This window comes from Passer montanus, unplaced genomic scaffold (genome assembly GCF_014805655.1).
Source record: "Passer montanus isolate IOZ18808 unplaced genomic scaffold, ASM1480565v1 scaffold21, whole genome shotgun sequence".
Taxonomy (NCBI): Eukaryota; Metazoa; Chordata; class Aves; order Passeriformes; family Passeridae; genus Passer; species Passer montanus.
In genome coordinates, this window is record NW_024366703.1 from 8,203,982 (window position 1) to 8,217,898 (window position 13,917).

The following is a 13,917-nucleotide window of genomic DNA, read 5'->3' on the forward strand; positions in this document are numbered from 1 at the left end:
TTTGAGGAGGTGCATGTCTCTGAAGCCTCTCCTGGTTCATGAAACTGGTTTGAAAATAATCAGTTACTTTAAAAAAAAAAAAAGGATGAATGGAAGGGGCAGGCACTCCTGAAGGGATTTCCAAATTGTAATGAATATGTCAGAGGGCATATAGATCTGTGAATTAATACCATTAAACTGTACTGCCTGGAGTAAGATTTGCTGCAGAGGTTACCTTCAGAAATAGGAAGTTTTCTTCTCCAGATATATAGATATTGGGCTGTGCACAGAGAGTGGAGATACCAAGGTTTACTTGTAGCTGCCTTTGCTTCATGTTTGGGTTGCTGCAATGCACTTTCTGCAGAGGTGTTAGAATAAATTAAACTGAATTCCTCAGGGGTTGTGCTTGCTGGGATGACATGAAAGTCAACCCTGGCTGTTGTCCCAGGAGATGTATGTGGGAGCAGATTTGTCTGTATGATTTTACTGGTTTACTTTGAATTAAGCACTCAAACTCAGTTCACTTTGCTAAAAGCAAAATATGTTGCAGCACTGCTATAACTTGAGAGTTAGAAAAAAAAAGTTGAGCTCTCAATATTGAGAGGTTCCCTCTCTGCCAGAGGGGTCCTACCTGGACTGTTGGACTGACCTTCTACCCCCGTAGTTGTGCACCAGACAGCATGGACTCTGCTTTTGAAATCAGTATTGCTTGAAATGGTGGAAAGCTAGGAGATGGAACTAGTGGAAATGTGTCACTCTCATTACTCACATGAATGCTCCCTTCCCTAAAAGACACAGCTTTGGTATGGTCTAAGCACTTTTTTAATTCAACTGAGGCACTGAGTACGTGACAAAAGCACTGGCGTAGGTGCTATTTATGGACTGCTCCCAAAGTTTGGTGGATCTAATGAAAGTGAGGGCCAGCATCTCCCAAAAACTTGGTACTGATAGTCTTTTAAGAGGCGCTTCAGCACCAGATGTCATTATGAGAATTTAATGAATACCTATATGGTTACTTTACAGCTGACACCCAAGATGGAACAGGCTGTGCACATAATCAACTCATGGTTTTGAACAGTTGTTGAAAAAAAGTCCATGTTTGGTTCTTGGAGTTCTTATATAGGGGAAGAAAGGGACTTCACACTTATTCTGAGAACTGTTTCTCCAAATTCTCGGTGTTTTTCCATTCTCTGCTCACCCAGTTGGGAAATGAGTTAAACTTGTGTTAACTGCTCATCATTTTCAAAGATCTTTTTTTTCCTCATCTGTGTTACTTTAATGAGGAGACTTTCAATTGTTTCATCTTTGCTTTGTAATGATACAACTGTTAATCAGGTGTTAACCAGGGGAACTAGCTCATCGCTTTCCTCACGTATCTTTATTTTGCAGGATAAGCAGCCAGATTTGTGTTCTCTGATTGCTCCAAATTTCCTATTGCAGACTTATCCCCCAGCCAACTTTTTTCTGGTTTTACCTATGTGACTGCTTTTTTTCTTTATTAAATGTTGTGTTTAATGGGAGTTGTTTTATTAGCAGCATTGAGAATTGGGCTGCTTTACTCTAGGGTTAGGAACAGAATTCAATAAAAAATTTAAAAATCATCCAAGCAGAAGAAAAGCAACATGTTCACACCCAAAGAGCAGAGACAGTTGGCTAACTGGTTTTGCTTGGCACATGGAGTTCTTCTGCCTGCCACCAGTCTGTACTCTGCCTAGAAATAACATTCTCACTCATGTTGCACCCTGATTTGGCTCTGTGGCTTTATTTGGTTAAGAAACTGCTGGAATATCTGACACCACTCTTCAGCCTGGGACATAACACTCCTGTGTGAATTGGCTCTTGTTCCCAACTCTTGCTGGGCCTGGTCTTTGCTGCCAGGCTACATGCTTGTATTGCAACTTGCCACTAACATCTGGTAATAAATATAGAACTTTCTGCTTATTGCCCTTGATATCTAATTATACTCTGAACTGTTTTTCTTCAATGCACCTCATAATGTCATGCTGTAAAAAATGGGGAAGACAAGTTTTAACAATTCCCAGCTTAAAAGTAAAAGATGACAGTCACAGTGGTGAACAATCCTGTTATGTTGCTCCTATTACACTTCCTGGTGTGTACTCAATGGATAATAAGGACCACTGCTCGATGGCCAAAGATGAAATTTTTATGATCATACCCTAGAGATTTGATAGTTTTCAGCTTTCCGTAAAAAATGATGTGGTTTTAGTGTGCTAAGCACATGTAGCTTCTGATGCTTTTTGAACAGGGGATTTAATGGGATATCTCAGCAGCTGACTGTGTCCAGCCAGAGGAAGCAGGAGACACTGTAGCAGTGTCCAGGTTTTGCTGGAGTTGGACACAACATATGGAGGGCAATGGTGCTTCAGATGAAGAGTGGAAACTTGGGATGGAAAAGCATCCTGCAGACTGTGAAGCAATGAGGTGAGTGTGCACCTGTAACCACTGCAGCACGGATGGATCTGCCAGGAAGGTCATTAAAGAAATCAATGTGACCTTGACAAGCACATGGCCTGGTCAGAAAATATTGATTCACTAATGACACGCTGTTGCATAATCCTCTCCTATTTGGGTCTGATGGTTTCTAGACATGATTGATTTCAATGTTTGCAAGGAAGCACATAACAAGTAAAGAACATAAATTATTCTGTGAAAGTTGGTTCTTGAAAGTAAAAAATGTTTTGGACAGCAGAGGAGAATTCTGTAGCAGGCTGACAGGCTTGTGTATCCTTTTCTTTTTGTTCATCATATTTTGAATCTTAATGCTAACTTCTCAGAGTCACAAAAACGCATGGGTTAGAAAGGAACTTAAAACCTTCTCTTCTGCAGGCTGAACAGTTGCAGCTCTGTGTCTTCCAAGGGAGATGCTCAAGCCCTCTGATCATTTTTGTGGTCCTTCTCTGGACTTGCTCCAACACGTCTGTGTTGAGTGCTCCAGAGCTGGACACTTTGCTCCAGGAGGGGCCTCAGAGACCAAAAATAAAGGGGCAGATACACCCTCCTTTTGTGCTCCTCAAGGATGACAAAGGATCCACTCTTCCTTCCCACCACGCATCCACAAAAGCATTCATTGCCATAGACGTCTGGTATTAAATACCCAATTTATTTGTATGGCAAAGTACCAGAGAACACAGAAGACCTCAAGGTCTTTGCTAAAATTCTCTATCCATGCAAAAATTGAATATGGTCAAAGAGCTTCAGAATGAGGACATCATCTTCTTTAGGGGGGATTCTTTCTGGCAAGGAACTGAGGAAAGAGTAGAAAATGTTAACAGTTGAAGAATCTAAATCTCAAAGACTTCCTTTTTGTCTACTTCAGCAATCTCTAAGAAGTTTCTACCTGGGTTATTTCAAACATTGTGTGGAGCTTGACCTGACTTAGCAGTTCTACTCCTGCTTTATTGCCTTGTACAGTTTGAGGAACTTCAACTCAATCTATTTTCTAGGGTATATTTTTCATTCTATAACTACCTGTCAATTTGTTAGTTTTGGATGGTGTTTTCAAGGAAACTCCTAATTCAGACTCGTGCAGCCATTCATCAGGTAAAGGACATGGATGAAAAATCTATATAGAAAATAGTTTAATGTCTTCTATCTGGCTCCTTCCTTTCAGGCACCCCAGGAAGACTTCAGTTCTCATTCAGATGTGGTTTGCACCACTGAATTGTTCAGGTTTGTCTCAGGATATACTGAGAATTTTGGAAAGCTGGAAAGCAACTAGTAAGGGAATATAGAATATATAATGATAATGGAAACATTTTTATAATTTAGTGTCTTGAGTTTAACCAGAAGTTCAAAAGTCATCCCATGCATTCAATGCGGAATCAGTCTGTACCTGTAAAAACTGAAGAGCCATTGGTTTCTCAGTTCAAGTCCCAGACGGGGCATTCTTTAACCGTATGAAACTCCTCAAATCAAATAGGAATAGAAACATTACATCTTGGCTTTAAAAATTCATCCAAAATGGTTTTCTATTTGTAAAATATTTAAACATTTGCCTGCAGTCTCAGGAATACAAGCAAAATTGTGCTACTACATGAAAATCTTATGAACTAGCTCAGAAATGGAAGTCTAGATGCAACTGTAGTTTGGTAGATGACTTGTGTACATAACTGTAAATTATTCTGTCGAAGAATTACTTATTGAGAAATGTTTTATTTCATGACAATTCCATAAATGTAGGAAAGAAATACATATCTCCAAATACATGTATATATAATGTTATCATAAGAAATATTCTACAGCAGATATTTGAATCTGCCAAAAGCAGTCCAGGGCTCTGCTTTCACTGAACCTCTGTGCCTTTCCATCCTCCTGAGTGTCTCTTCATCCTTCCTTCTATCTCTGCTCCTTTGACCATGACTATAGTTTTCTACAGACATGCTTTTGCAGTGCATAAAACTGACTGTCTCTGTGCTGTTAGCCAGTGAAGACAGTTTCTGTTCAGGAAATTGTTCTCTAAGTACTGCCTGCCTGAACCCCTTTGCAAAAGTTTTTTTACTTGACTGGGTTTTTCCAGTTTGTTTGTTACCTAAATATGAACACATGGGAGCACCAGAGGGGTTTTTTTAATGTTTTGTTTTGTTTGCTTTTTTTAGAAAAAAAGAAATCAGTGAGCGGGTTAGTTCAGGTATGATCTGGATGGGATCTGTGGTTGAAACAGACAGTTAGATACTATTCTTAATTTTATTTCATGGCAGTCCTCTCCGGAGGACCTGGCCTGTGTTGCTTCCCCGCTCAATGGCCACATTACCCCCTGAGGGACATCTCCAGCTGTCACCACCTCCAGTGCTGGCCCCGTGTGGTTTAGTGGTGGCCCAGGGCACATTAGAGGTGTTGTGAGGCTGTTGTGCTGGTGCCTGTGCACAGCTGCAGGTGCAGAGCAGGAGCCTTTCCCACTGAGGCGTGTACTCACCTTTGCAGAGGCTGCTGTGGAGCTCTGCAGGGCACAGAGCAGGATTCATTAACATATTTATGTTGTTCTACAGCCCAAAGAAGCAAAACTATGATGTGTTAAAGCTACTTATCTATTGCTCATGACTACTGCACTGCTTCTGTGTAATCAGCCAGAAAACTATCTTAGGAAGCCCTATTTTGCTTCTTTTGATGTCAAGAAGAAAAATCCCATTTGCAGCAGTGGTACAGAAACAGGAAGGAGCAGATGCTGGAAAAAAATTCATTTGAAAATTATCTCGAAGAGGAAGAGAACGTGTAGAAGGGACTACAGAATAAATTTACCACATTTGATTAGGTATGTGACACAGAAAGACCAGAAAATGAAGAAGCCTTTTAAAAGGGGTTGTTATAGGACTGTAAGCATTGGAGACTAATTTCTGAGGGCTGGGGGTAACATTGGGCAGAAATCTGAAATGTAAAGAATCTTTGTCCTGCCAGTGCTCCTGGGACTCTGGTGACTCTTCAGTAATTCTTGTCCACATGAACCACAGGGCTTAACATTGTCTTCCCCCAACACATGCAGGAGTCCTGTGTGTTAAGTGGCCAGCAGCTCCACCAAGCATTATGGCAGGATTTGAACCTTCATCTGCTGCAGCCTTGGACAGAAGGTTTTGGGAGAGAGGCACACAGTGCACAGTTCCTGGGGGTGAGCATGCAGCTGTTTTCTCTTTTTCTCATAGAAAACTTAGAGGCTTCAGTTGGGTGCTCTGGTTTGGCTGGGATGGTGCAAGGCTGGGAATGCACTGTGTCCCTCTCCTGCCGTGCAATCTCTCATGCTGGCTGCCACCCCCAGCCAACTGCCCCCACATTTATTGTTCATCAGGATGCCATATGAGCTGGAATATCCCTCTGTCCAGCTGGGGTCAGCTGTATTGGTTGTGCCCCTTCCCATCTTCTTGTGAACCCCCATCCTTCTTGCTGGCCAGGCAGCAAAGAATCTGAAAAGTCCTTGACTTAGTGTAAGCGCTGCTCAGCAACAGCTAAAACATCAGCATGTTATCAACATTATTCTCATCCTAAATCCAAAACACAGCTCCATACCAGCTAATAGGAAGAAAATTAACTCTACCCCAGCTGACAAAAGGATAAGCAGTGCCAAAGGCACTGATAAGTGCAGAATAAAGTGACTACTCTTAGCCAGTTTAGAGCAGCTTGCACAGCATGCTGGGTTCACAGTAACACTCTGGCCTGCTGCAGGCCTGAGACAGACATTAACTTTGCAGATCTCTTTTTACTGTGTAAGTGTTGTGCTCTTTCCTTGTCTGCCTGCTCCTGGGAGCAAGGGGTAGCCCAGCTGCATTTCTTCCCCTGTCTATATTGACTTACTGTTAACATTTCTCAAAGCTTTTTAAATAAAAGTAAAAACTCCTGGCCCCTTTGGGAAGACATCTGATTTTTCAGGTTTTATCTTTACCATTGATCCCTTTCCAGTTACTTCAGCCAAAGGTGAGGAAGTGATGTGTGAATGATGGATCATCTCTTTTTGTAACTAGGCTGTATGTAAGGGTCAGCTGTTAAGCTGAGATTCTTACAGAAGTCCCAGAAATAGGTACTTACTACTTTTGTGCAGCCAAGACAATTACACCAGGGAGAACACTCTACAGTGCACTGAATTCTCATTTTTGCTCTTATACTTTTTTCTATTCTCCTCTTGTCCCCCAGAGAGTAAACTGGACAAAGACTGCATCAGGGATGTATCCTGTGAGGTCAAACCCATTGTAGACATTTAGTGTGGCCTCCACAGGAAGAATTGCTCAACTCCAGTTGTAAGAAAGTGTCGATAAAAGATTCCTGTACAGAGTTTACTTTTAAAAGCATTTAAAATTGGACCTGAGCTGACTTGAAGCAGAGGATAGAAGAGAAGAATAATTGACCTGTAGTTCCATCTGATAGGGGTCTTCAGGTCATCATGACGTAGCAAGTGGGTCTATATTTAAGTGGGAAACACTAAGGGAACAGAGAAAGCATCCTGTCCTTAGTTGTCAGTGATGCTCTAGCATTGCTTGTAGTTATTCTGTTTCTCTATTAGCTGTAAATTGGTCTGATAAAAGGTCCAGTATTTTGGTGGACCAGTTGGTGGGAGAAAATGGATCTTTCATGGTGCAGGCCAAAAAGGAAATGAAAGTTTTTCTAGAAGTTTGCAAATATTTCCAGGACATTATAATACCACCTGGAATAATGCCCTTCCTGATTCACAGAAAGGAGGCACAAATGAACGTGCAAGAAGGTTATGGTTTGGTGGTCAGTTCCAGGTTTGTTTCCTTGGTTAACCAGCTGCCATGCTGGACAATGTTTTGCATAAAACCATGATTTCAAACCTAGGAAACACAACTGCCAGGCTCCTGAGCATTAGAGAGAGAAGAGGATGTATGTAGCTGATCTGCCATTCTGCTGAGGCCAATTTTCATGAGCAAATTTATTCCTTGGGGAAAGGATGTAAATAAGCTGTTTTTCTGGAATCTCAGCACCACGAGTTCAGCTTCTCTCTCATACACAAGGGATGGGGGTTTGGCCATCAAGGACTCAAGGCAAAATTGTGCACTTGGGATTATGTGTTGTCACCTGTTTGGAAGGACTTTTTTCCCCACCTACCCATCAAAGTCCAGCTTAGACTGAACAGTCTGATTTTTCAGTGATTTTCCATTGCACTTTAGGCAGTATTTATTACTGTGGGTGCTGTATGATCATCTGCCTGGTAAAACATTCTCTGACATGGGTATGAGGGCATAGTCAAACAGAATAAGGCTTGGGAATATTAGGTGATCTGTGGTGCTGGTCCATTTTCTTGAACAGCAAAGCTGGATGCAGGGATTTCTGGCCCTTTTTCCCCTGACAAATGGCATATTTTAAATTAGGATAATCTACTATTCCAGTTTCCAGGAGAACCCCACAAATGGCCTTACTAGCAGGCCTGAGAAGAAGGTGAACCTCCTCATGAACTGGAAGACACAGAATTGGTGGGAGAAAGAGAGAAACATTTTTAGCTGGCATCAAAGCCAAAGATGTGATGCTACATTCCAGTATCTCCACAAAGTCTCTGGAGAGACATAGATGCTTCAAGAGATGCTTTAGTTCAGAGCCTTCAGTAGATATCAGCCAAATGTCAACCCAAAGGAGTCTCTGACTCACTCCTGATCTTTCAGTCTGTGCCTGGCTCTCATGTGCTCTTTAGCTTGACGATGTAATTTGATTGCCAGGGCCACCTCCAATCCCTCCTTTCTCCTTTGTGTGTGTGGAGTTCTCCCACCCTGATTTGTTCCTCCCACCCAGCCTTTGTATAGAGCAACCTCCAACACAAAGTGCCCAAAAAAGGATTGTGCAGTTTTGTCACCATTACACCTCGTCACAGCAGGGAGGTGACTCAGCTGCCACCCTACGTGGCTGGGATGTGTCACCAAGTGAATGATGACATTTTCAAACACAGCAAAGTTTGGAGGTGGAGTAGAGGAAAAAGGAGGAATTAGGCTATAAAAGGACATTAGGAACACCAATGTTTCCAATAATCTGAAGCTTTTAGTTTAAGAAACATGCAGTTTAGAGAAGCATGTTATTGTCACCTAAGCACATTATGATCTCTTCTATATTTTTTTACGGTAAAAGGAAGACTGGTCTAATGCTTAGAAGTTTTGCATATGAACTGAGTAATTTAAATTCAACACTCTGTTCTGCAGCAAACTTCTTTGATTTCTTTTACCCCAGCTCTAAAACAAGGTTGAAAGTAGTGCTCCACTTTGAGACCGCGGGGAGATTTCAGTCACAGTCCATATACATTGTTGTCATGGAGTAGATCTGTTTGATGGACCCCCCTGGTGCATCAGTTTGTGCAGCACAGGGAGCTCATTTGATGGGTAAAACCACGGAAGTACAAAACTTTATTTTAGCTGTTGTGGAGGACAAAATGGATTCACTACTTTTGGTGGCAGAGCTTGGACTAAAAATAAATCTACTATTTACTGTAAATCTACCATAGACAAATGGGTGTCAAGGCTGTCATGGAAATTAACATATGGAGGCAGCTTTTCCTGAAAGGACAGGGTATCTGCATTCTTCAGATACTAGAAATGGTGAAATAGGAGTTGTTGAAATCCAAGAAATTAGTCTGGGATTTTGGGAGTGAAATTTATAAGCATGGGAGTTTTCACTTCAGTAAATAAACCTCATATTTATTCTTTGCAGCAATGGGTGGCTTAAAGAACAGCTAATGGAAGAACAACTGGGGTATAAACTGGGGTTCAATCCACCACAGAGTTCTTTTGCTACTATGTAGAAATTACTTAGGTACAGTGAGCCGTGGTTTATACTTTACCCACACTTTACCCATTTGTAAATTGGGTAAAATATCCTTACCCTGACTCACAGTGGTCCTCAGTACTAATGCTAATTTATCAATTTTCTTATAGACCGCTTATGTGCCATCGTGATGTCAGCAACTCCAGAGTCTTATTTGGATATAGCCTAAAACAAACTTCCCTGTTGCTTCAGAGATATTGTGGGACCACTTGGAGGTGTGAGACATGAAGTCCTGGCCAGAGTCCAAGTTTAGTGTAGTTCCAGCCTGTTTCCCAGAGAATCTGCTCTGTGTGTTCAGGAGGACATGCTCTCATCTGTTCTGCGTGTCTGCTGTGGGCTGTTGAAGCAGCTGACACGCATCACCCCAGAGGAGCTGCATGCTATAATTGGTAAATCTCTGTGTACGCTAAACCAGTGCATGGCATTTAAGTGTTTGAGATTCCTTTGGGGAGCAGGAAACTTACATAACAGGATGAAAGAGCTTTCTGTTTAGATGGGAAGAGCCTAGATATGTTCTTTCTTTGGTAGAGCTGTAATTCCATATCCAGTGCTTAATGAACAGGCGACAATGATAAATGTTGGAAGAATATTGTTGTTGAACAAATGTTTCAACCCAGCAGATGGAAACATGGATTCATTTAGTCTTTAGGAGTTCAGAAACATGAAAGAAAATTTGTGGAATGAATCTTCTGTGTCAAGAGGTCCCAGTCTGTGCTGTCAAAAACATTAACTGTTTTATTAACTGGTTAAACTCACTTTAAAATGAGCTAGGAATCACTGCAAACAAAAAGCCATTTGGTAGTCCAACACTTGTGATTAGAAATCATTGTATATTCCCCAGCTAAAATGTCACTGCATGTTAATTCTTTTCTTAGTGATAATTACTGAAGATTTATATGGAGAATGATCACATTTGATTTTGCTTTTATAATGGAAGTTCCACTTGTCGGATGGCTTTTTTCTCTTCCTGATCATACTGTTAGCCCTGTTTCACACCACTTCTGATCTTTGTAACTCTTTGTGACTGTAGGTGACAGAACTGTCTGCTTTATCCCAGCAGAGTTCTTGTAATGGTCTAACAGCTCTCTCTTACTGGAAAGAAGGCACCTCATGTATTACAAAGCTGGTTTTCCCCCCATTCCTGCATTTTGTTGGTGTCATCCACTGAACAACTAATACAACATGCTCTGTCTTTTCTTTTGATTAGATCCTGCCTTAAAGACACAATTCTTATTAGTCTTTAACTGCATGCTTTTACTGTGATCCTTCAGTGCACTCACTATGATTCTCTCATTCTTGCCCTTGGCCAACTTCTGTCACTTTTTAAGTTTAATTTTGTAAGTGGAAAGGCAGAGTAAGACTGTGCCTTATGGGAATTTGTTAGTAAATTCCCATGGCAATGAGGGTTTTATTTTTCAGTGGGAAAAAATATCAGTCTCAGTTGTGGGTGGGGAAAAAAGCTGAAAAAGTTATTCTGGTAATTGTTGAGGAAGACTGACATTGAGATGCAATAATGTGTAGCCTCTGGTACACCTTGTAGAATCAAAAAAGTTCTTAAGGTAAGCATGTGTTGTCAAATTGCCTCAACACCAAACTTGAGTTTCTTGTTATATATGACATAGTAATAAAGATGTGACTAGGGGAGGAACTCGGGTGCTTTTGAGTTAATTTAGATCCAAGTCCATGCAGCATCCTGACTGTCAGACTTCAGCGGCTGCTAGTCAAAGTTCTCTGTAGGAAAACTTTTTGCTGAATGGTTATTGACTTCAAATTTGCTTGTGAAAATTTTTAGTTGCTTCTAAAAAGCATAAACACAATGCTGCTTTTCATAAAAGCTTTTTAAGTAAGTCCTTATTATCTTATGAAAAATACGTTCTTTCAAACCTTCTGACAGGGCTGGGAGGAATGAGTAACTTGCATACTTTTTCAAGTCTCTGCATAAATAGGAGCAGACAGCAAGAAGTAGGGGGAAAAATGGAAGTGCTTGTAAAATAATTGCCATTATTAAACATGCACGGTTTGGTTTTGAATCTTCTTTATGGGAAAAACCAAGTGCCTGCTGATTTTTACAAATTTGAAGTGAAAATATGATTTGATTTAAAATTTTGAAAATACTTTTCCCCCAAGATAGCTCTATTTTTAACCAAAATTTCATACAAAAAGGTGAAAATGTGGCAATCTAGCTTCTGCAAGTAACAACACAGTGTGAGTTAGCAGGAAGCATGAAGTGCAGGGAGCCCTGAGCAGCAGCTACCAGAGCCTGCTTGGGAAGATGAGAAGCCACGACAGAGCCTGAAATCTGAGTAGTCTCCCAGATGGGGAAAGGAAAATGGTGCTTGTACAGTCTCCTGCCTTCTGTTGCTGTCCCAGCTCTGTCTGGCTGTGGTTTTGTGGCAGCTGTGATGGAGAGAGATGCTTGCAGCATGGGAATCTTTGGAGCTGGAGAAGGCTGGCTGGCACAGAGGAAATTGTGTGCATTTACCCTTGACTTGATCCACAACCAGTTTTAAACTGTATGACAATTATCAGCAAAATCTAATAGGAACATTAATTTAAATCATTAATAATTACATAAATAATTAATTTTCCTCTTTTGGACTTTTCAGCAGACTGTAATGCTGGTTTTTAACCCTAGAAAAGGGAGGGAAGTGACATAAATCCTGGTGCCAGTGCCTCTGCTTTCTTTGTAGATCTACCATCTCTCCAGCCTTTGGTGATGCCTGACAGCAAGCCACAGAGGTGCATGCTTATAGCAGATACCTGCTAACTTCTGGCAAGAAAAGGAGCTGGAGGCTTGGAGTTACCACTTAGTATCAGAGCTATCGACTGTAATTCTCTGCCTTTGAACATGTGAGTAGGCTTACTTGGTTCTTGCCATATTCCCTTTCCCTCCTTACTAGGGTGACTATAACATCCTCCTAAGATGCAGTTTCTGAAAATGCTATTACAGAAATAGTTCTCATGGTGGAAAGCCAGCCCAGAATCCTCATCCTGATGCTGCTAGAATCTGCCTTCCCTGCTACCACAAGCACTGGGAGCTGTTGACTTAGACCTGACATGGAAATTCAAAGCTAATAACATGCCCTGCCTTTACAGTGTGTGCTCCTCATTTTGCCTGATTGGTCTGTGCTCCAGGGACCACTGTCAAAGGGGTCAAACTGAGGAATGTGATCACATGGATGATGGAAAGGCTGAGGATGTGTCTGCCTGTGCTTTAGTAAAGCATTTGACCCTGTCTCCCACAGCATCCTCCTGGAGAAACTGCAGATGGATGGGGTGGGAATACACCTCACTGGGTGAGAACCTGCCTGTGTGGCTGGGCCCATGGGGTGGTGGATGGGGCTGCACCCAGTGAGCAGCCAGGCACGACTGGTGCTCTCCAGGGCTCAGTGCTGGGGGCAGGCCTGTTTCATATCCTTTTCAGTGGTCTGGAGGAGGGGATTGAGGGCAGACTTACCAAGTTCACAGACAGCACAGTTGGGCAGGAGTGCTGATCTGCTGGGGAGTAGGAAGGCCAAGGGAGCTGGACATGCTGGGTTGAAATGCCAGTTGCATGAGGTTCAGTAAGGTGAACTGCCAGGTCCTGCACTTCAATCACAACAGCCCAACATTCACAAGCCTGTGAAGACTGTGATGTGTAATGCTTATTCTTAACTTGACGTGCTGGTTCATGTGCTATGCTGGCATGGAGCTCTTTAAGCATGGATGCATGAGACAGGCTCTCAGGTAGTTTGCGCTGTGTCTGATACCTGCTGCTCCTTCTGTGCACAATATAAAATCTGCATTTGCTCTCCAGCTCTTTTAAGACAGTGCTGGTTTGATGGCTACAAATTATTCATTTCTCTTCGTACTCTTTGTACGGTCTGCTTAGTATGAAAACAGTTCTTGGCAGTGACAGTCTCTGCATCACATCCAGTATCACAGAGTCCCAGGTGTGGTGTGATCTTAAAGTGCATTTTCAGTACCTCTGTAAGGAGTTTTTGCCAGAGTACCAAACCAAATCCTGTGGATGTGGGTGCATTTGTATTACAATGAAGAGTTCTCCCTCTTCTTCTCTCTCAATTTGGTTTCCTATTTCCCAAACCCAGTGCTGACATCAGGTACATGTATCTCGTCACATGGACAATGGCTCCTTCTCTAAGCTGAACTATTCCTGTCTCAAAAGAATGGAGAATTTTGTGACTTACCCTAGGGCACTGCGGTGTAGCTGGCAGCGATAAAAAAAGCTACAGCAGGGAATGAAGGAAGGTCTTTTCTAGATGATTTTAAGTTCAGGATGTACTCACAATTGAGCTTTTGTTTGCTGTTGTTCTTTTTAAATAACTAAAAATTCAGGGAGTGTATTGGGGGAAGCCACTTCGGTATGTTGGGTGCTCATCTGTCCCGGAGGATGTGGTGTGAACAGGGTGGACAGTTTCCTTCTCTGTGCAGAACAGAGCAAGGATTGTCTGGGTATGAGAAAGGCAAAGCAGTGATCCTTCAGACCACGGCCTTGTTACTCTGTGCTTTTATGTTTGAAATCAGGAGATTCTTTAGCTCAGCAATTTGTACTGTGCTGTAAGACAAAATGAATGAAAAGTGCAGTCTAGGGAAAAGACTAAGGCTTTCTTGAGTTTGCACTGAGCTTGCCCCCTTGATATTTTTTTTGTTTGGTTTGGTTTTTTTGTTTTTTTT

The 13,917-nt window shown here is 41.8% G+C and overlaps 1 long non-coding RNA gene across 1 annotated transcript in view; it reads left to right on the forward strand.

Annotated features, from left to right (window-relative positions):
- The window catches only part of LOC120502175, a 32,822-nt gene extending 20,735 nt beyond the window's left edge, over positions 1–12,087 (forward strand). The window contains exons 2-5 of the long non-coding RNA XR_005627471.1: positions 5,132–5,248; positions 5,477–5,599; positions 9,354–9,632; positions 11,934–12,087. This is a non-coding gene — a long non-coding RNA (uncharacterized LOC120502175). The remainder of the gene's footprint in view (positions 1–5,131; positions 5,249–5,476; positions 5,600–9,353; positions 9,633–11,933) is intronic.
- Positions 12,088–13,917: the final 1,830 nt, after the last annotated feature.